The sequence below is a fragment of the Bubalus kerabau genome, chromosome 6 (genome assembly GCF_029407905.1).
Source record: "Bubalus kerabau isolate K-KA32 ecotype Philippines breed swamp buffalo chromosome 6, PCC_UOA_SB_1v2, whole genome shotgun sequence".
Classification (NCBI taxonomy): domain Eukaryota; kingdom Metazoa; phylum Chordata; class Mammalia; order Artiodactyla; family Bovidae; genus Bubalus; species Bubalus kerabau.
Window position 1 is genome coordinate 71290966 of NC_073629.1, and position 23579 is coordinate 71314544.

A 23579-nucleotide genomic window follows, 5' to 3' on the forward strand; every position below is an offset into this window, starting at 1 on the left:
TTCTGTGTCTCCGGGTTATATCTTAAATTTAATATAGCTCCTATATTTCCAAATGCATGCTAAATACTTCTGCTTTGAAGGCCTAAAATCTTTTGAAAATCATACATTGAAATGGAACTTATTATTATTTTTTATTTGTTTCCCTCCCTTTCCAATGTTGCTTTTCTTTCTATATGCCCAGGCTCCCCTAGGTTCATAGCCATCTGAAGTTTCCCATATTAAAATTTTAAAACATATCTTTGATTTTTTTTTCTCTTACCTCACCACATATTATTAGATCTGAAGCCCCAAACTTTATCTGCAATATCTCTTTGGCAGAGACTGGCTCGCTTTTCACCAAACCCATTTTCTGTTTCTTCAGGACACAACTAGCCTATATTTTCCAGCCTCCTTACTCAGTTAATTGAAGCAAAAGACTGAATTTTGATCAATGGAATCTGGGGAAAAGTGATTGGCAGCCCTTCCAGGTATATACCATGCATTAAACTCCATGATTTTTCCTCTTCTTTTGCTATCTTGGAAAACACATGTTAAAGATGGCTGAACCATAAGATGGTTCTGGTTGGGAACCAGAGTCCTGGTTACCAAATCACGGCGGTAGGATGAACAAGAACACACATTTTGTTCCTTGGCAAACTTTCACTAAAGCCAAGATAGTAAATATTTAATATTTTGTGGACCATATGGTATCTGTTGCAACTGCTCAATTACATTTTGTAAAACAAAGGCAACCATAGATAAGATGAAAAATAAATGAGTATAGTTGTGTTGCAATAAAAACTTATTTACAAAATAAGAAGTTGGTCAGATTTGGCCTGTGAGTGATAGTTTTCCATAGAGAATTAGACTTGCAGATTTTTATACCTTATATACACAAGAGTGCTAGATTCTTCTAACCCAAAACAAATGTTAGACATAGCAAATTTCTCAAACAAATAAATACTTATAACATTCCTTATACAAATAAGGCTACTCTAAAGCATTGTTACAGGTTAAAATTGTTTACACATTGTAATAATACTGAAGTACTTAAGAATAAATCACCACTAAAACTAATATACAGGACTAAATAATGTCCTGGTGTTTACCAGGACAAAATTTGCTTAAATAAGAAAGTGCTATACCAAAGCCAAGGTTAATAGGAAGAAATAGAAGTTTATGCTAAAAAAGACGGTGATGGAAAAAAGTGGGATTGGAGTCAAGAGGTGACATATTAGGAGCACTTTCTTTGAGAAGTGATATACTGATAGAAGAAGAAAAGCTTTCTTTTCTCTTCTTCCCAGAGATTTCTTAACAGAAGCAGTAACCACCAAGGATTACAGGAGCAGCGTTTCATCTTAAAAGAAAATTAAGAGGTCATTTAGCAACTTTTCCTTCTTTTTATTTCTTAGAACCAAGAGTAAACTTGTATTTTCTGTCTGATAATTAATCCACTAGTCCAAATTGTATAGTAAGAGAGTACAATGATTAAGATCACCAACTTTGAAATAAGAAATATTTAAGCTTAAATTCTTTATTATTTTATTAATTGCTTGACATAAATAAATTTTTTGAAGCTCAGTAGAAATTTTGGTTTCTTCATAGATGAAGTATGTAAAGCATTTAGGATATTACTGTATCACAATAAGCACTCAGTTCATGGTAGTGATACTTATGTACAAAGACAATAGAGATTCCATGAATTCACAAGGAATGACTCATTCTCCTGAAAATCACCTGATGTTTTTTTAATACCTTTGTATTGTATTTTGAAGAAAATATTTCCTAAAGTTGCACATTTATCTGCTAACAGGAGTGAGCCTTGTAATTACAGAAGCTAAAAATGCCTATCATTTGCTGGGCAGGTGTAAAGGATGAACAGAACAGAAGCAAGAGAAAGGAGCTATTATGCAGATATATGTTCTTTCACATAATCACACAAGGCAAGCATAGACAGAGACTCAAAGTGTTCCCAGATAAATTTTATGCATATTATTTTGACTATTTATTATTAACTACAGTGATTTGTTATTGGATACACAATATTAAAAAGATGTATTTTGTAATATCAATAACCTAAAATGTGAGTGAAGGGGTAAGTATAGTTTCTGTATGTTATCAAAGTTAAGCTGTTATAATGTTAACATGTTAGCATAGCATGTTTTAACTATAATAGATTTTATGTTAACCTCATTGTAATCACAAAAGAAAAACCTGTAGTAGATAAACAAAAGATTAAAATAAAGAGATCAAAGTATACCACCACAAGAAGTCATCAAATCAAAAAGGAAGGCAGCAAGAGGAGAAGAAAGGAACAGAGAAATTGTGAAACAGTGAACAGTTAACAAAATGGCAATAGTAAGACCTTAACTATCAACAAGTACTTTAAATGTAGATGGATTAAGTGTGCCAATGAAGAAATAGAATAACTGAATAGATTAAAAAACAAGATCCACTGATACTGTTGCCTACAGTAGACTCACTTTAGCTTTAAGGATAAAGTGAAGGAATAGGAAAAGATACTGCAAGCAAATGGTAATCATAGAGAGCAGGGGTAGTGATACTTTATATATATATATATATATATATATATATATATATATATATATATATAAAATACACTGTAGGCTAAAAATGGTGAAAAAAGACAACAAACTCATTAAATAATGATAAAAGATCAATTCACAACAAGATATAATGGTGTTAAATATTTATGCACCTCATGCTGAAGGACCTAAATATATAAAATGCAGAACTAAAAGAAGAAATAAGCAATAGTACAATAATAGAAGACTTTAATACTTGACTCACAGCAGTGGAAAAGTTATAAGACACAATTAATAAGAAACTATATTTGAATATTTTAGACAAAATGGACCTACCAGACATATATACAACATTCCTTTGAGTCACAGCAGAATACACATACTTATCCAGCACATACAGAAAATTCTCCAGGATAGATCATGTGTTAGGTCAAAAAACCTGTCTCAACAAATTTAAGAAAATAGAAATCGTATCAAGTATCTCTTCCAAACACAATGCTATGAAACTAGAAATGAATAGCAGGAATAAAATAGAAAGTCATATTTCTCCATACCAACTAGCCAAAATGGGTAACCAGTATCTCTCAGACTCTCTCACCCTCTGTCCCTCTCTGCCCCACTCTCTACATATATGTATGTATTGTGCATGTATGTAATATCTGTTTGACAGCTAGAGAGCTGTAAATGAAAACTAGAAAACTAATTCTTAATAGAAAGAAGCCCTTCCTAGGTAAGGAGAAATGCCAAAATCTGGGATGGGTACGATAAGACTTGGGCTTGTCTGGCAGAGAGATTTTACTGGGGTAATTGAAAATTTATAGTTTCATAAGTTATAAATTTCCCACTCCAGTACTCTTGCCTGGCAAATCCCATGGACGGAGGAGCCTGGTAGGCTGGAGTCCATGGGGTGGCTAAAAGTTGGACACGACTGAGCGACTTTCCTTTCACTTTTCACTTTCATTCATTGGAGAAGGAAATGGCAACCCACTCCAGTGTTCTTGCCTGGAGAATCCCAGGGACGGGGGAGCCTGGTGGGCTGCCGTCTATGGCGTCACACAGAGTCAGACACGACTGAAGTGACTTAGCAGCAGCAGCATCAAGTTATAAATTTACAATGATTTTTGGGCTAGTGTGATGGATTAGAGTCTTTAAAACCCTCAGATAGAGAACTAGGTCTTGCTAAATTTCTCCAGTGGAACTCCTGCTGAGTTTTTAGTATTTCAGGAAGGCTATAATTGAAAGCAGAGAGAGAGAGCAATTTATAACCATCATGCTTAGATTCCAAAGACCTGCTAGAATGAGGAATTGATAATATGCATAAGGTTGATTTCACCCTCAAAACCATAGAACAAGAACCTGCCAAAGCTTCAGCATATTCCCCCATCCAACTCAATCTCTAACTGGACAAAAGTGGTCAATTCCTTACTCTTAGGGTCCTGAAAGGTCTTGCCCTCTTTAAGGGAAAACAAAATGTACTCTATTCTCTCAATTTATTTTAAACACATTGTCTTACATATAAAATAGAAAGCTGTGAGACATATGAAACATAGAAAAATATGACCACAAATGCCCCAGATGTTGCAATCATTAGACAAGAAATTTATGTAAAATAAATGACATAAATATTTAAAGAAATTAGATGGAAAATCACTTAAATGGATTAAAAGATGGAGAATTTTAAGAGGGAAATAAAACATCTAAGAGAGAACCAAATCAATTTCTAGAAGTTAAAAAATGCCATATAATGACACCAGTTCAAGATGGTGGAGAAGGATGTGAGCTCATCTTCCCCTGTGAGAGCATCAAATTGCAACTAGCTGTTGAATAACCATCAACAAGAGGACACGGGAACCCACCATAGATGATACCCCATGTCCAAAGACAAGAAGCTGCAGCAGGACGGTAAAGGCTCAATCATGATCAAATCAAATGCCATACCCACCTTGTGGGTGACCTTCAAACTGGAGAACAATAACACCAAAGAAGTTCTCCCACTGTTGTGAAGGTTCTGAACTTCATGTCAGGCTTCCCAGCCTGGGGATCCAACCAAAGGACTGGGAATCCCCAGGGAATCTGGACTTGAAGGCCAGGGGGATTTAATTATAGGACTTCTACAGGACTGGGGAAAACAGACTTCACTCTCAGGGGGCACAAACAAAGTCTCGTCTGCACCAAGACCCAAGGGAAAGGAGCAGTGACCCCACAGGAGACTGGACCAAAACTACCTGCAGGTGTTGAAGAGTCTCCTGTGGAGGCATGGGTCGGCAGGGGCTCACCACAGGATGTGGGGGACTGGCAACAGCAGTCTGGGAAGGGCCCCCTCCCCCCCTTGGTGTATGCCTTGGAGGTTGTCATTAACCCTACCATAGAGCCCTTACACCCCCGGGGCTGTCAACTCAGGCCACAAACTACCAGGGAGAGAGTGCAACCCCACCCATCAGCAGATAATTGGATTAAAGTTTTACTGAGCAAGGCCCTACCCACCAGAGCAAGACCCAGTTCTTCCCAAAACCAGTCCCTCCCATCGGGCCTGTTAGCATTCTTCATCAGAGGGCAGACAGAAGCATGAAAAACCACAGTCCCACAGGACTAAAACAAAAACCACGTTATAGAAAGTTAATCAGGATGAAAAAGCAGAAAGTTATATCCCAGAGGAAAGGACAAGATAAACCCCCAGAACAAGTAAATGAAGTGGAGATAGGTAAGTCCAGGAAGCACAGAGAATCCCAGGCATGATAAACCCAATGAGGAACACACTGAGACACATAGAAATCAAACTGACAAAAATTAAAGACAGAGATAAAATATTAAAGGCAATAAAGGGAAAATGACAAATACTGTGTAGGGGGACTCCTTCCAGGCTATCAGCTGATGTCTCAACATAAACTCTACAAGCCAGAAGGGAATGGCAAGATATATTTAAAATGATGAAAGGGAAGAAACTGCAGCCAGCGATACTCTACCCAACAAGATTCTCATTCGAATTTGATGGGGAAATCAAAAACTTTCCATACAAGCAAAATTTGAGAGAATTCAGCACTGCCAAACCAGCTTTACAACAAATGCTAAAGAAACTTCTCTGGGCAGGAAACACCAGAGAAGGAAAAGACCTGCAGAAAATAAACCCAAAAGAATTAAGAAAATGATAGTAAGTTCAAATGCACCACCCAAAAGACATAGACTGGCTCAGTTCAGTCATTCTTTGGGACCAACTCTTTGTGACCCCATGGAGTGCAGCATGCCAGTCTTCCCTGTTCATCACCAACTCCCGGAACTTGCTCAAACTCATGTCCATCGAGTTGGTGATGCCATCCAACTATCTCATCCTCTGTTGTCCCCTTCTCCACCTGCCTTCAATCTTTCCAGGCATCATGGTCTTTTCCAATAAGTCAGTTCTTCGCATCAGATGGCCAAAGTAATGGAGTTTCAGCTTCAGCATCAGTCCTAATGACTATTCAGGACTGATTTCTCTTAGGATTGACTGGTTGGATCTCCTTGCAGTCCAAGGAACTCTCAAGAGTCTTCTCCAGCACCACACTTCAAAAGCATCAATTCTTCGGCGCTCAGCTTTCTTTATGGTCCAACTCACATCCATACATGACTACTAGAACAGTAGACTAGACAGACCTTTGTTGGCAAAGTAATGTCTCTGCTTTTTAATATGCTGTCTAGATTGGTCATAGCTTTTCTTCCAAGGAGCAAGCATCTTTTAATTTCATGGCTGCAGTCACCAACTGCAGTGATTTTGAAGCCCGAGAAAATGAAGTCTGTCACTGTTTCCATTGTTTACCCATCTGTTTGCCATGAAGTGATGGAAACAGATGCCATGATAGACTGGCTGGGTGAATGTAAACGTGTGCATGGATATACTTCCACTTACCACATCACTCTGCTTGACTCCCCAAATTGTATGTAATTATTTTATATTATTGAGTTAAACATGTTCCTATTATGGCTTGCAACTGTAATTATCTTTTTTGTCTGGCTATTGATTGTGATAAATTAATAAACATCTTTTATACTGTGATTTAAAAAAAAAAGGAATCAGTCTTGCAAGCAGACACCAGTTCTATCCCTGGTCTGGGAAGATCCTACATGCATCAGAGCAACCAAGTGCCGTTACCACAACTGCTGAGCCTGCACTCTAGAGCCTGATAGTCACAGCTGCTAAGCCCACATATAGCAGCTACTGAAGCCCAAGGGCCCTAGAGCCTGTGCTCTGCTATGAGAGATGCCCCTGCAACAAGAAGCCCTTGCAATGCAGTTATAGAGTAGCCCCTGCTCACCACAACTAGAACATGGCACAGCCTACATAAATAAATAAATAATTTTTTAAAACTATATAATAAATTGAGAGTATACTGGAAGGGCTTAATAGCAGACTTGTCAGAGCAGAAAAAAGAATTAGTAAACTTGAACTGTTTACTAATTTACTAATTTCAAGAGAAATTAAAAATTACCCAAACTAGAGCATACAAAGGAGACTCTGTGTGTGTGTGTGTGTGTGTGTGTGAAGTATTTGAGGCTTTTTCATCTAAAAGTAATGAAGAATTCATAACAAACACCTGTTTCTTATCCATCACAAATAATTACTGAAAGCCATGTGTTACTGGTGTTACTAGTGTTTGTGTTACCAGTGTTAGACCCCTCCCCTGCCTTTGAATCTCAGTATTTTCAGATTGCTTATATCTAAAATCAACAGAAAGTTTTTATCAAACTGAAACAGTAATATTGTATATTATATATGGAAATGTAAATATATATATATATAAATTTTCCCTACTTCACTCTTTCACCCAATTCATTTTTTAAAGCTTCTTAGAATTCTGTTGCAGTATTTCATAGAATAACTCTTGCCTTCAATGTAAATTCTAGACTTAATCAGGATGATATTTTTATATCTCTACCCATTCACAGATACAGATCCCATGTATGTGCATGCTGCTAAGTCATTTCAGTCGTGTCCGACTCTGTGCGACCCCATAGACAGCAGCCCACCAGGCTCCTCCGTCCCTGGGATTCTCCAGGCAAGAGCACTGGAGTGGGTTGCCATTTTCTTCTCCAATGCATGAAAGCGAAAAGTGAAAGTGAAGTCGCTCAGTGGTGTCTGACCCTCAGCGACCCCGTTGACTACAGCCTTCCAGGCTCCTCCGTCCATGGGATTTTCCAGGCAAGAGTACTGGAGTGGGGTGCCATTGCCTTCTCCATGTGCATGCATAGACAAAATAAAAAAATCTTAAAGAACAATATTTGACCTCTGCCAGAATTCTCTCTTTAGAAGTGCTACCAAATTCCCTGATTTGTTTTGTGTATTTACCTTCTAATACTATTCTTGGTTGCTTATGTTCCAATCATGCTGAATACCACTGATTCTTGAAAATGCCATGATTTTCTGCTTTCCTCCTTTGATGTCAATATTTCTCCCTCCCAGCTACAATGCTCCATATTGCAAACACTACCAGGATAATTTCTCAAGAAATGTCCCAACATTGTGGTCTATTAAAATTTGACTAATTCTTTCAATTGTTGCTGTTCAGGAACTAAATTGTGTTCAATTCTTTGAGATCCCTTGGACTACAATCCAGGCTCCTCTGTCCTCCACTATCTCCCAGAGTTTGCTCAAATTCATGTCCATTGTGTTGGTGATGCTATCCAACCATCACATCCTCTTCTGCTGCCTTCTCTTTTTGCCTTCAATCTTTCGCAGCATCAGGGTCTTTTAAACGAGCTGACTCTTCACATCAGTGGCCAAAGTATTGGAGCTTCAACAACATTCTTCCAATGAATATTCAGGGGCTAATTTCTTTTAGGATTGACTGGTTTGATCTCCTTGCAGTCCAGGGGATTCTCAGGAGTCTTCTCCAGCACCACAAATCGAAAGCATCAATTCTCGGGTGCTCAACTTTCTGTATGGACTAATTCTCACATCTGTTTAAGACTACTGGAAAACCATAGCTTTGACTATATGGACCTTTTTCAGCAAAGTGATGTCTCTGATTTTTAATACACTGTCTACTTATGTCATAGCTTTCCTTCCAAGGAGTAAGGGTGTTTTAATTTCATATCTGCATTTACCATCTGCAGTGATTTTGGAGCCCAAGGTAAGAAAATCTGTCACTGCTCCCACTTTATCCCCTTCTCTTTGCCATGAAGTGATGGGACCAGATGCCTTGATCTTAGATTTTTGAATATTGAGTTTTAAGCTAGCTTTTTCACTCACCTCTTTCACCCTGATCAAGAGATTCTTAGTTCCTCTCTGCTTTATGCCATTAGAGTGGTATCATCTGCATATCTGAAGATGTTGTTATTTCTCCTGGCAGTCTTGTTTCCAACTTGTGATTCATCCAGCCCTGAATTTCACATGATGTACTCTGCATAGAAGTTAAATAAGCAGGGTGACAATGTGTAGCCTCGTTGTACTCATTTTCCAATTTAGAATCAGTCCATTGTTCCCTGTCTGGTTTTAACTGTTGCTTCTTGATGTGCATACAAGTTTCTCAGGAGACCAGTAAGGTAGTCTGGTACCCATATCTTTTGAAGAATTTTCCATAGTTTGTTGTGATGCACACAGTCAAATACTTTAGAGTAATCAATGAAGCAGAAGAAGTTTTTCTGGAACTCCCTTGATTTCTCCATGATCCAGCCAATGTTGGCAATTTGATCTCTGGTTCCTCTGCCTCTTCAGTACCCAGCTTGTACATCTGGAAATTTTTGGTTCATGTACAATTGAAGCCTAGCTTGAAGCATTTTGAGTATAACTTTGTTGTCATGTGAAATGAGCACAATTTTAAAATAGTTTCAGTATTCTTTGGCATTGCCCTTCTTTGGGATTGGTATGAACACTGAACTTTTCCAGTCCTGGGATTAACTCAAGTCAACAAGAGTTCAAAATGTAGTACTTGGGTGCAACCTCAAAAACAACAGAATGATTTCATTTCGTTTTCAAGGTAAACCATTCAATATCAGAGTAATCCAAGTCTATGCCCCAAACACTAATGCCAAAGATGCTAAAACTGACTGGTTCTATGAAGACCTAAAACACCTTCTAGAACTAACACCAAAAAAGATTCTCTTTTTTCTTATAGGGGACTGGAATACAAAAGTAGGAAGTCAAGAGATACCCAGAATAACAGGCAAGTTGGCCTTGGAGTACAGAATGAAGCAGGACAAAGGCTAACAGAGTTTTTTCTACAGAATATGCTGGTCATAGAAAACATCTTTTTCCAACATCGCAAGAGATGACCTCTACACATGGACATCACCAGATGATCACTTCCAAAATCAGGTTGATTACATTCTTGGCATCAAAAGATGAAGAAGCTCTACACAGTCAGCAAAAGCAAGACCCAGGGCTGACTTTGGCTCAGATCATGAACTCCTTATTACAAAATCTGGGCTTAAGCTGAAGAAAGTAGGGAAAACCACTAGGCCATTCAGGTATGACCTAAATCAAATCCCTTATGATTATACAGTGGAGGTGATGAATAGATTCAAGGGATTAGATCTGGTAGACAGATTGCCTAAAGAACTATGAATGGAGGTTCTTAACGTTGTACCAGAGCCAGTGACCGAAACCATCCATAAGAAAAAGAAATGCAAGTCTTTACATATAGCTGAGAAAAGAAAAAAGCAAAATGCAAGGGGAAAAGGGAAAGACATACCCACCTGAATGCAGGGTTATAGAGAAGAGGAAGAAGAGAAAAGAAAATCTTCTTAAATGAACAATGCAAAGAAATAAAGTAAAACAATAGAATGGGAAAATATAGAGATCTCTTGAAGAAAACTGAACATATCAAGGGAACATTTCATGCAAGGGAGGGCACAATGAAGGACAGAAATGATAAGGACCTAAGAGAAGCAGAAGAGATTAAGGACAGGTGGCAAAAATACATAGAAGAACTATAAGAAATGTTATAATGACCCAGATAACCACAATGGTGTGGTCACTCACCTAGAGCCAGACATCCTGGAGTGTGAAGTCAAGTGGACATTAGGAATCATTACAATGAACAAAGCTACACTAGATGACTGAATTCCAGCTGAGCTATTTAAAATCCTAAAAGATGATGCTGTCAAAGTGCTGCACTCAATATGTCAGCAGATTTGGAAAGCTCAGCAATGGCCACAGGACTAGAAATGGTCAGTTTTCACCACAAGACACATTCACAACTAAGCATCATTTTTGCTTTGGCCCAGTCACTTCATTCTTTCTGAACTTTTGGTAATTGCCCTCCACTCTTCCCCAGTGGCTTCACTAGTGCCTCAGGAAGTAAAGAATCTCCCTGCAATGCAGATTCAATCCCTGGGTTGGGAAAATACCCTGAAGAAGGGAATGGCTACCCACTCCAGTACTTTTGCCTAGAGAATTCCACAGACAGAGGAGCCTGGCAGGCTACAGTCCATGGGGTCACAAAGAGTCGGACATTATTGAGTGATTAACAATTTCTTTCTTCCTTCCCTGGTATTGTATTGGACACCTTCCAACCTGGGGGGGCTTATCCTCTGTTATTATATCTTTTTGTCTTTTCATTCTATTGATGGAGTTCTCCAGGCAAGAATACTCTAATGTATTGTCATTTCCTTCTCCAGTGAACCATGTTTAGTCAAAAGTCTTCTCTATGTCCTGTCTGTCTTGTGTGGCCCTGCATGGCATGGCTCATAGCTTCATTGAGTTATGAAAGTTATGAGTTATGAAAGTCCCTTCACCCAAGTCTGTGATCCATGATGGGAAGTTCTTTCAATTATATGTATTCTGTTCCTTCTTCTGAAACACAATAGTACTTAAAATATATTTCAATTATAAAAGCATTATCATCATTTACAAATAGAAAATACAGTGAAACATAAAATTAATAGCACTTAAAATTTGCAACCTGTAGGTAATCACTGTTAAAATTTTGATGTTTTTCATTTCAGATTGCCAGGCATATATGTGTTCTTTTCATCAATGTCTCTTCCATGCTTCTCACCCAATCCTTCCAACCTCACTTTCTGGGTCATACTTGATTGTTACTGAGCTCTTCTTGTCTTTGACCACATACATATCCCTGTGGTAACTAGGTCTAATATGAGCTACTATCAGCACTACCCAACACATCCAAGAATATCTTCCCTCTGACCAATGTTTATTATAATTCATGTATCATAAGTGGTGAATATACAGAGTCATTCAGCAGAATCTAGCATAAATAGTGGCACTTTCACAGACTGGGAAAGAGTTATCCAGTTTTATGCTTCTATAGATCCTGAGTTTGAACCAGGAGGCAGAAGTGGTAGCAGTGTAATCTATCTTCCTACTTAAAGAAAGTGAAGTCTTTTCGGCTCCACTGGCAAAGAGGAGGCAAAGTACTGAAAGACTAGAGCATTTTTTTTTTTTTTCAGTTTGGTGGGTATTTAACCTTGAAAAAACCTTTCGCCTCATCCTTATTATATTTGCAGAAACTTCTCCCACTTTGTAGGCGTTTAAAGGAAAAACCAGGTCTGTCTACCACAGTGGAGGGGGTTCTATATTTTAACTATGGCCTCATAAATACATACAGAAATAAAGATTACAACTTCTACTCATTCTGGTTTCATAGTTGTTGTGTGATGAACATATTTGTATAGTTTAATTAATATCTTTTTCTTCCTCTCCATTTTCCCAAGTCCTTATATGTATAATATTAATGTAATCGTAATAGAACTAAAGAGGAAAGGACATTGCATAGTGATCCTGAGATCAATGTAGGGTATAGTAACTAATGAGATTTGAATTATTTTCCTTATGGAAGTAGATGCATTTTCTTTTTGTTGAATAAAAAACGTTTATGCTAGAATTGAGTCACTTTGGGGGATTGAGAAGCGGGGGATATCAGAAGAAAGATGTAGCTGCGAATTTGTCAAAGTTTTTTATATTTGTCTCTATACCATCTGAGTTCCATTTTTTGGGAACATATCCTTTAGTTAGATCATATTTTGAGGTACAAACCCATGTCCCAATACAAAATTTAAAAGGATCAAATAATTTTCACCCCAGCTTCTGCCAGTCATTTGATGTCCATGCTATCACTTTAAATTCTAAGAGAGAAGTACAAAGACCATTAAGAAGTTAAGAACAGACCTATGGACATGGGTGGAGGGGTGGAGGGAGAGAATGAAATGTAGGGAGAGAGTAACATGAAAACTTAACAATACCATGTGTAAAATAGAGGCCAGTGGAAATTTGCTGTATGACTCAGGGAACTCAAACAGGAGCTCTGTATCAACCTAGAGGGGTGGGATGGAGAATGAGATGGGAGGGAGTTTCAGGAGGCAAGGGACATGGGTGTACCTATGGCTGATTCTTATTAATGTTTGACAGAAAACAACAAAATTCTGTAAAGCAATTATCCTTCAATTAAAAATAAAGTGGCAAAAAAAGAAGTCATTCACAGTGACATTAAGAGTTCAATAGTGGCAGCATCAAATTTCCAGCAGTAGAAATCCAAAAGTTGATCATTTTTGTGGTATTGTCCAGTCTGGATTCCTGCTATGTAGCCTCCCTTGGGGTTAGCCTATTTTGTGAGCTTTGTCCCCAGATTGCTCCCGTTGATTTGAGTTATCTAATATCCTTCCAGTGAGTGCCTTTATTGTTTCACTAGTGATGTTCTCAGTTTCATGCAAGAATAAGAATCTAATACACATAGTTTGTCTCAAGTGTAAATTATTTCTTTTCTGAAACTGGAACAGTAGGGTTTTTGCCTTAATCATTTGTCAAAGATTATAATAACATATAATTATTATATAATTATACATAATCTATTATATAATTATTATAAAATCATGAAGATTTTAAATGTACACTGCACCCAGAACAGTGCCAGGGCTGAGAGAAATGCTATAATAATGTTATTAATCATTGTATTAATTTATATTAATAAATTATTATTTTTAATCATTTTCAATGCTGTAACTTTTCAGCTTTTAGGGAAATTGGAAGGGAATGCATCAGAGGCTGATAATGAGAAGGCATATATTGAAAGTAAGTCATGGTACTTGGAGGCTACAATCCTGTGCCACTCATCTTTCCTTGTACTATGGTCACTTGTCTTTTCATTTAATGTCTCTAGTTAGGGTATAAAATCCTTGGGGTCAGGAATGTGCGTCATCATTTTTTTGTTCCCAGCTGTCTCTAGCAAAGTCCTGTATGCTATACGTGATCCTCAGTGATCATTCATTGATGTTTTTCTCAACTGTGATTTTGTCAGTGTTCACTTCAATAACTAAGTGGAAAGACTTTTCTTAAAGCCTACATCCAAAAAAAAAAAAAAGAGCAGAAAAACTGCTTTTATATATTTATTTTTATTATAAATATGTATACTGAAATACACATATCAATTCTGTAAAATCAGATTTCTATTACCTTCTATGATACACTAGTGAAAAAACCTTTAAAAATATCACTAATGATCTTCTATGGCTAAATCAAATCCACATTTTTTAGTTCTTATTTTTCTTGAGTTTGTGGAAGCATCGGATAATGTTGATCTCTTTCTTCCTCTTTTCTGCATCTCTTCCCACCTCAACTTCCATGACACCATGTGTTGTGCTTCATATTCTTTCTTACTCTTCTGACCTTTTTTGTGCTCCTCTTGCTTTTTACTTAAATGTTAGTGTTACTCATGCTTCCATCTACAGTTTTTTTCCTCAGTCTATATTAGCTTCCTGATTGACAGCATACAGTGCCATGCTTTACAGTATAATGTTTTATCTTACAGGTCCTAGAAACATCTCTCCTGAGTTCCAAATATATTTCTAACTATCCACTGTGTATGTTTACTTGGATGTCCTCCACTGAACTCAAACTCAACATGCTATGAACTAAAATCACTTCCTTTCCTTTTATAACCTATCCTGTGGGTAATCCCAAACATCCCTCTTTACTTCCTACCTTACATCGTCAAATCTCATCCATGCATTTGCATTTGCTCTCAAAATTCTCCATCTCTTGTTCTCCAATGGCACTATCTAATTCTTACTATTTATTTCCTCAAATCTACCTTGGATATCTTTCTAAAATGTAAATCCACTCTTTGGTTGTGTCTTCCACTTATAGGAGACATGGAGAATGAAGTCAAAAACCTTTTCATTTAGCAGGAAAAAAAAAAAAAATCCTTAGTGATCTTGATAACCCCTATCTTTCCAGCTCTTTCCTGCCATCAGAACTCTCAATCCCAATGTTCCAGCTATTGGACTAGTCACAATTTTCAAATTCCTTTGTCTGAAGTTGCCTTATATTCTGGTCTGCTTGGAGAATTTCTGATTGATCTTTTAGAATTGAGAGGTATTCTCTACAAGAGCTTTACCACTGTGCTTCTGTATGCCTCATTATAACATTTATCACATGGCATTACAGCAAAGTTGATTACATAATGTTCCACTCATTTGACTAGTTCAGTACAGTTGCTCAGTCGTGTCCAACTCTTTGTGACCCCAAGGACTGCAGCATTCCAGGCCTGCCTGTCCACCACCACTCCAGGAACTTGCTCAAACTCATGTCCATTGAATCGGTGATGCCATCCAAATATCTCATCCTCTGTCATCCACTTCTCCTGCCTTCAATCTTTCCCAGAATCAGGGTCTTTTCGAATGAGTCAGTTCTTCGCATCAGATGGCCAAAGTATTGGAATTTCAGCTTCAGCATCGGTTCTTCCAATGAATATTCAGGAATGATTTATTTCAGGATTGACTGGTTTGATCTCCTTGCAGTCCAAGGGACTCTCAAGAGTTTTTTCCAACACCACAGTTCAAAAATGCCAATTCTTTGGTGCTCAGCTTTCTTTATAGTCCAATTCTCATATCCATACATGACTTCTGGAAAAACCATAGCTTTGACTAGATGGACTTTTGTTGGCAAAGTAACGTCTCTGCTTTTTAATATGCTGTCTAGGTTGATCATAGTATTTGACTAGTATTGTATGTATTTTGGTATCCCTAGTGCTAAAATGGAGAAGGCAATGGAACCCCACTCCAGTACTCTTGCCTGGAAAATCCCATGGACAGAAGAGCCTGGTAGGCTGCAGTCCATGGGGTCGCTCAGAGTCGGACACGGCTGAGCGACTTCACTTTCACTTTTCACTTTCATGCATTGGAGAAGAAAATGGCAACCCACTCCAGTGTTCTTGCCTGGAGAATCCCAGGGACAGGGGAGCATGGTGAGCTGCTGTCTCAGGGGTCACACAGAGTCAGACACGACTGAAGCGACTTAGCAGCAGCAGCAGTACTAAAAAATGAAAATAGGATTTTTAAAAGACTTTTCTGTGTATACTACTTAGTCCTTGGAATAGTTTCAAGACCAAATGTTTGCCTTTAATATATTTTGTTTTCATTAAAATATTTTTCATCAATGTAGGAAAATCAGATTGATGAATATATAGACTAATAAAATTGTGATAAAGTCATTAAGTGCCACTAAAATTTCAAGAAGTAAACTCAGTTTTACCTTATTCTTTGACTTAACTATCTCAATTGTTCTGCTGATGAATCAAATTTTAGGTTAAAAGTCCTATTTTTAGTAATTTCAGAAACCTCCTACTCTCCTTTCTTTCCCACATTTAGAGGGGAAAAAACAAACTTGAAAGCTGATTTTTTTTTTTTTTTTTAGAATTTTGCTTCTTCTAAAAATGTGGTTCTTTAGATAAAGAAGAAAAGTGATTATGGGAGTTTAAATAAAGAATGAAGCACTTTATCATAGTTTTGGAAAGATTTCCTAACATACTACCTGCATGCATAATTGTAACTATACTTTTCCTGGCATCCTCTCTTCTTTCCTGTTGCATTCTCCTTACTAGAATACAGATTGCAGTTAAGCTCCCTGTGAAAATGACAGCCATGATCATGCCACTACCCTCATGATACACAAAGTAAAGTACTTTGGAAAAGAGGAAAGCCTGCTCCTTATACTACAGACATTGAATTTCTTCTGTTTGAAGGGCCAGGGAGTACTAACTCCAAGAAATCATCAGCACAGGGCTTTAATTGTTGAGGTAATTTGCCTCAGAGAACAATATGTGGCCTTGGCGATGAGCTGGGCCTTGTGAAAATGGTTGACTTATGTGTGAAAATGATTGTCAGAAATCTGTAGACATTCCCCTTGCTTACCTGATACGGGCCTGTGGTAAAGGTCTCTGTTACAAATAAAGGTCTCTATTACAAAGTCATCTTAATATGTGGAGGAAAAAACCCAACAGATCGCAAAATATACTTATATGCTCTTAAGTCTGTGAGTACATGTGTGTGTTTCCATTTGTATATAAATATGCAGGTGCCAGTTTATATGTGTAAATGAACACTACTGAAAATAACTGAAGCTAGGAAAAGCAGTAGTTTAAACATTCACCCAAGGAAACATTTCTTGGATTTAATTGCCTAAAGGGGAAATATATACATGATAATTTCCCAGATCATGAGGAGAAAAGGCCTTTTTATCTAGTTTACTTTAGGAGAGTGAGACAAATCCCTGATGTAAATGGAAACATAATGCCTAGTGCCAGGTAAGAGGTATCTTTTTATATAAGTTTACTTTTGGAGAGTGAGATAAACACGTGGTGAAAACAAAGATAGCATCTAGCGCTAGGTAAGAAGTGTATTGTGAAATACTGCATAGGGCTGGATCCAGGGTTTTGTCTGTCTGGAAATTTATTCAAATTGGGAGAATCCTTTTGACTCAGATAGTAAAGAATCTGCCTGCAATGCAGGGGACCTGGATTCAATCCCTGGGTTGAGAAGATCCCCTGGAGAAGGGCAAGGCAACCCACTCCAGTATTCTTGCTTGGAGCATTCTGTGGTCAGAGGAGCTTTGGCAGGCTACAGTCCATGGGTTGCAAAGAATCAGGTACAACTGAGCAACTATTGATTTTTTTTTTTGAAAAATTATCCAAAATTATAAACATGAAATTAGACAAAGACCTTGGAAGGGACCTATAAAATGGCAGGTACAAAAACTTAAGTCCTATAATCTTCCTGTACAGCCTGAAACCTAGAAATCTCTTGATGAGGTAGAAAAAAATTATTGAGAAAATGAGACTGTCAGAGCTTCAGAATCTTCTTTCATCTTCTCATAAATTGAGATGAACCAGGCAAGAAATGAATGTTGTGTTTCTATAGTATGCAGTACTTCTGAATTGATGTGCATGGTTTCTAGAAGTAAAAAAATGTTTCAAATGTAATCTCTGTGTTTCATATCAATGCTTCCTCTGTCATACTAAGATAATCTCTTCATGCTTGCTGGGTTGAAACAGTCAGGCTAGGGTAACAGACCCTCTAGTCTCAGTGGCTTAGTTCTACTTTGTTCATTTCTCACTGATACCACATGTCCAATGGGCCTAAGGAAAGCGTCACCCACCATTTTATAGCTTCAGCATCTGTTACACATGGCTGCCAAGGCTGCTATGGCAAGGAAAAGGAGCATAGTGAAAAGAAGGTAGTCCAACAGCCCTTAAATGTCTTGGCTCCAAAATGATATATATCACATCTGTTTATAGCTCTTTGTCTAGAAATTTCCACATGGACTTGCCTAACACCACAGCACTGGGAAATGCTGGGGAGCAGATAAAATGTATTGGGTACGTGCACAGCCATACTCACCTATACTATGGAGACTATTTGGGCATTCTTTTAGATCAATATTCCCAGGGAGAATTCATTTCTGATATTTATACTTATATGGAAACTTAAAATCTATGCCATATATAATTAATAATTAGCATAGTGATTGGTATATACAGAGTTCTTAAAAATGTTTGGCAAATAAATGAGTGAATGAAGAAATAAATGAATACAGATTATTCATAGTGACTCTAATTCCTGAAAGAAGCAAAAAGCAAGCATATTTCTCTCTAACGTACATCAAGTAAGTACGTTATACTTTGTGCTGCTTCTCCTCTTCCCCTTCCTCTTTCCCATTCTTCTCCTTCCTCTTCCTCCTCTTCTTTTTTTTTTTTTCAATTTCTCTTTTCAAGTGTGACCTGATTGTGGCTTTTATTAAATAAAATTATTTGCATTTCAAAAATCTTATATTCAGTCAAATGAGCCAGGTTTAGAAAATAATTTGAACTAAGAAATCTTAATAGGTTTGAGATATTTTCAACCAAAAAAAAAAAAAAAAGACCTTGAGAAATTAAATGTCAGGAAAACCAAATTAGGCCCAGGGAGAATTTGACTATCAACTATAGATCTACTTGTCACTTGCCTCAGAAGGAGCTGAGAAGGAAAACTGAGAAGATATGTGTTTCCTTTAAAGAGGGAAATTGTCTGAATTTAATGAATAAGTTTTTATGATCATTGGTTTGGGTGAATCTTTGGTAGACTCTTTCACTTCTTATGATTGTTATTTAAACATACTTTATCATTCTGTAGTTTTTCATTTGTAATAGCACTGATATCTCTTCTTTGTCATGAAATTTTACAACTTACCAATATTTAAAATGAATTTATTTATACCAGAATGTATTTTGTATGGTGAGTTGAATAATATAGTTTATTGCATTATAGCACTATTTGAGTGATATTATTTTATCTTGTACTTCGCACTGGCTAATGTCTGGTACAGTCCTAAAATATCATGTGTGAGATTTTTTCCCCCTCCATCTTCACTACTGCTTTCTGGAGAACTGTAAGATCCAGTAGAGTTCACCTGATTCTGCCTTTCCTTTCTCTTATAAATTACAGGCACTATCCCTTCTGTAAACTACTGAGTTTTCTTTGAAGAGACTGTCTTGCACACTTATTTCATGGTGTCTGAGTCCATCACCAGCAAAGAGCCTTGGGGAACTATTTTCACTAATGGACTCCATAGTCCCCAGTGAAGTTAATTTTACCCTTATGGTCAGAAAGAGTTAATGTTCTTTGCTATCAGGGTATAATATAGACACCGAAGAGAGGATAATACTATGTGTTTTTCCAAAATGGATATCCTTACAAGTCATTAAGAATTTATCTTCAGAAGTTTTCCTTTAGTTTTTTTTTTTTATCTCCAGAAACTTTAAAGTTATATAATATACAACCATCACTTTTCAGATAGGGCATTTCAACCGATTTGATTTTCTTAAATATTTTTGCCTTTTAAACAACTTGATGAGTTGCTTCATTAGTCTCTTGGTCTCCGTGCCTCTCCTCCATCTGGCATCATGAGCAGATGGAGACAGAATTGCTCAGATATAAAGGGACAGACTCCAACTGCAAATGCATTACAAAGATAGCAAACAAAAATACTTTGTCATTACTGGATAGTAAAAAATTGGGTAAACTCCATCTATTATTTAATGTAAATTATTAAATATAGATTTTAATAATTTGTAATTACAGTATATAGATGATAGTTGTTTCCATAAATTGTTTTTTTTTCCATAAATTGTTAACAGTGATTTGCACATTTATTCAACAAGTATTTGTTGAATACCTACTATGTGCCATAAAAGCTTGGGAGAAAACAGAGGACAAAATAAGACAATTTTTGTTATCAAAAATATATAAATAATTGTTTTTAGGATACTACATATTTAGGGTTACACACAAGAAATATATCAGGTTTTCATAAATATGCTATGCCACTGTTCTTCTAACCCTCATAGATAAAATCTTTTTCAAACCTTTATAACCTTTATCCGACTTTATTCAGTATGTATTAGAGTCAACACAGCAATTAATCAGTGAATTCAGTTGTCAAGAAACAAATCTTTCCTGAGCACCCACTATTAGCCATATATTGTGTGTGACCTGTGATAAATGCAAAGAATAATAAGGAAATGCTCACTCTTTGCTCAAAGAATTAAAAAAAAATACTTGGTCAGAATAAAAATGCACATGAAATAGTAAATTACAATAAAAATGAACATGCTATATCCCAGTCCCTTCATACAGAAATGTGCACTGGGCATTCCCATTTGAAAGTTGGGAGGCACCTCAAGCCCATAACCAAATGTAGCCACATCTCTTCCTCCATGCCACCAGTACTGCTCTTCCCAGGGTCCCATCATCCAAGGCAGACCCCAAGACATCATTCAGGACCCAGCTATTCCACTGATGCCTCTCTTTTCCCTGCATCTAGAAATCTATAGACCATTTCTGTTCAAAATCTATTTCTTAAAGCAAAGTACATTTTGCCATCACTAGTTCAGACCCTCATCATCTTTGTCTTGGATATACTGCAACGAAGTCACTTAACTCCTCTCCTTCTAGCTTTTCTGTCTCCGAATCTCAGACATATTGATCTTTCCAAAGTAAAAATCTAGACGCACTTAGCTAAAAAGAAGCCATGAATACCTCCCCATTGCTTTGAGATTAATATCTAAGCAATGTAGCACAGCACAGAAAGCCTTTTAAGATCTAGTTCCTCCTTCTGCCTCCAGCTCTCCACCAGTATTTATTAGTGACACTATTTTCCAGTCACACACAAACACTCTGAAGATGGTGTCCCTTTTATTCCTGGTGTATTCCAACCCACACCTCCTACTTGTTTTGAGAAAGAATCTACCTGCAATGCAGGAGACACTGGTTTGATTCCTGGGTGGGGCAGATCCACTGGAGAAAGGATAGGCTGCCCACTTCAGTATTCCTGGACTTCCCTTGTGGCTCACCTGGTAAAAAATCCGCCTGCAATGTGGCAGACCTGGGTTTGATCCCTGGGTTGAGAAGATCCCCTGGAGAAGGGAAAGGCTACCCACTCCAGTATTCTGGCCTGGAGAATTCCATAGTCCATGGGGTCACAAAGAGTCAGACACAGCTGAGGGACTTTCACTTTCACCCATATTCATAATTGAGAGATTGCATATGTATACCATCCTTGGAAAGTTATCTTTCTCACTTTACTCTTCCTATTCCCATTCTGGGTCTGGAGTCTTTTCCATATGTGCATACGACTCTATAGATGGTTGTGATTATTTTTCATCATATAGTGATGCATTTGTCCATTGACTTTCTTCCCTTAGGCTGTAATGTTCTTGAGTTTGAGACCTGTCCTCTCATCATTTTCTCATCAGCAACCCACACAATGCCTGAAATCTAATGAGCACTTGGTAAACATTTGTTGAGTTGAGTCAGTAAATACCCTGGACATTCAGAAGAGTGAGCAGTTACCTTAGATATAATGACTTACTACTGGAAATAAGTAGGAGATCAGTCCTGAATGTTCATTGGAAGGCCTGATGTTGAAACTGAAACTCCAACACTTTGGCCACCTGATGCGAAGAGCTGACTCATTTGAAAAGACCCTGATGCTGAGAAAGATTGAAGGCAGGAGAAGAAGGGGATGACAGAGGATGAGATGGTTGCATGGCATCACCAACTCAATGGACATGAGCTTGGGTAAACTCCAGGAGTTGGTGATGGACAGGGAGGCCTGGCGTGCTGTAGTCCATGGGGTCACAAAGAGTTGGACATGACTGAGCGACTGAAGTGAACTGAATTGAACTGGAAATAAAACCAGGTAAGATGCAAAAGACCCAGCAGACATTGTCTGTCAGGCATAGAAGCTGCTCAATTAATGCTAATTCCCTTTCCCTAGAATTATCTCTTAAATATTGATTGCAATTCATTCTACATGAATGAAGATGAAAAAGAGGAGTTTTATAAATTGGTGACTGTATCAGTCAGCTTCAAAAGGTATTTTTTGGAGTAAAGGGAATTTAGAGAGTAAAGAATATATGAGGAGGTGAGGAAAGGAAAGCCTGAAAGTGGAGCTGGAGGACTGTGTGTGTGCTAAGTCGCTTCAGTCATGTCTGACTCTTTGTGACCCCAGAGGAGCTGCCAGGCTCCTCTGTCCATGGACTTCTCCAGGTAAAAATACTGAAGCAGGTTGCCATGCCCTCCTCCAGTGGATCTTCCCAATCCAGGGATGAAACCTACATTTCTTAGGACTCCTGCATTGGCAGGCAGGTTCTTTACTACTAGTGCCACGTGGGATTAGACAGCTAGTCACTGACTATAGCCAGAAGCATGGCTGGAGAGGCTTGGGCCCACACAGAAGTTCAAGAAGATGCAGTCCTTGTGCCCGTGGTGGTGCTGGTGTCATCTAGTGGGTTCGGCACAGAAAGAAAGTGCAAAGGAAATGGGAGGAGATAATGAAACATGGGCTGAGATCAGAGAGTAAAGCAGGGAAAAATCATAGAGAAAATTCGATTGGCCAGGTAAAGAAGCCTGAGAGGCTGTGGAGGAAACAGGGAAAGTTTGGAGTTAGAATAACATGTTATCAGTCCAGCCTCTGCCATTATTAGCTATATGATCTGACTAAATACTTAATTTCTCCAAGCCTCAGTAACCTAATATGGAAAATGGGGATAAACCTTGCAGGCAAAGTTGTCATGAGGATTAAGTTAAATAATGTATGTAAAACTTCTGGGCTTGGCATTTATTAGACACTCTGTAAATTTTAACTACCACAGTATCTTTGTAGATCCTTAGGTCTTTCATGGCCATTTTGATATCTATTGTTCTTAATAGTATTAGCAGTGGAATCCCAGTGAACTTCCAGCAAAGAATTAGAGACATTTATCTATGACATTTGAGCTGGTACTTGAAATATTGCTCTTTAAATATCTGTAATGTGTTTTTCTAGTGTATCTTACATTTCCAAGAGAGTATATTAAATGAATTTCATTAGATTACATCATCATTGAGGGCAGAAGTTAAGTGTCCATCTACTTATAACTTTCTATAGTATTTACTGCAATCTGGTATCCTGCACAGGGTTGACAGCTGATGAATGTTGTTAACAGCAACAACTGTATCAATTCCTGCCTCATACTACCTATAAGCTTCCCAAACTTGAAATGAGAAAAAAAAAGCAGGGTGAAATAAAAAAACATGTGTTGAAATGAATTGACCAACTATGAAAAGTAGCTAAAACAGGTGAACAATATGAAATAAATTTTGTATAAATTCAAATGTGAAAAGGCAATACTTAAATAAACATAAAATAACTTGTATTGTTTGATTTTAACCTTAGCTGAATGGCTACACTAGAAATTATCACAGATGACCTCGTACTTGAAGTTATAAAAGTATCCATGGAAATTTTCATTTTCAGAAGGTCACAGTAGT